The sequence below is a fragment of the Arachis ipaensis genome, chromosome B05, assembly GCF_000816755.2.
Source record: "Arachis ipaensis cultivar K30076 chromosome B05, Araip1.1, whole genome shotgun sequence".
NCBI classification, from domain to species: Eukaryota; Viridiplantae; Streptophyta; class Magnoliopsida; order Fabales; family Fabaceae; genus Arachis; species Arachis ipaensis.
The window spans coordinates 869,303-869,768 of NC_029789.2; the positions used below are offsets into that span (position 1 = coordinate 869,303).

Below are 466 nucleotides of genomic sequence, written 5' to 3' on the forward strand. Positions count from 1 at the left end.
TGCATTCAACCGAGACTTAATTACATGCTGATTAACCAGTGTTTCATTATGATTTAATTGACATTGTTTATTTTAATTAACTTGAAAGCAAATCTTTTTACATAATTAGACACCTGACTTCAACTACTTATTATAGTGATTAATAATATCACTGGCCAACAAACAAGTTGATTATTAGTTATTTTGAGAGAATAAATCCAAGTAGTTCATGAAAGCTTTGCTTAAATTACTGAGATACATCTTTCTTCAATTTTTGTGTCATCATGTTCACTCATCATTCTTAGATTTTGTTGTAACCCTCCGACTTCTTGTTTTTAAATTTTGTATGGGTTTAACTAACATATGCTCTAAGAACATAAGATAAGTATAAAAGTTTAAAATATTTTTATTTAATGAATACAAAATAAATACATTAGAAATTTAAATATTTTATATTTTCAATAAAAAAATTTTAATTTGTAAACTT

General features: G+C 24.0%; 1 protein-coding gene across 1 annotated transcript in view; it reads left to right on the forward strand.

The window, feature by feature from the left end:
* The window catches only part of LOC107639913, a 3,183-nt gene that overhangs the window by 701 nt on the left and 2,016 nt on the right, over window positions 1-466 (forward strand). The window lies entirely within an intron of this gene.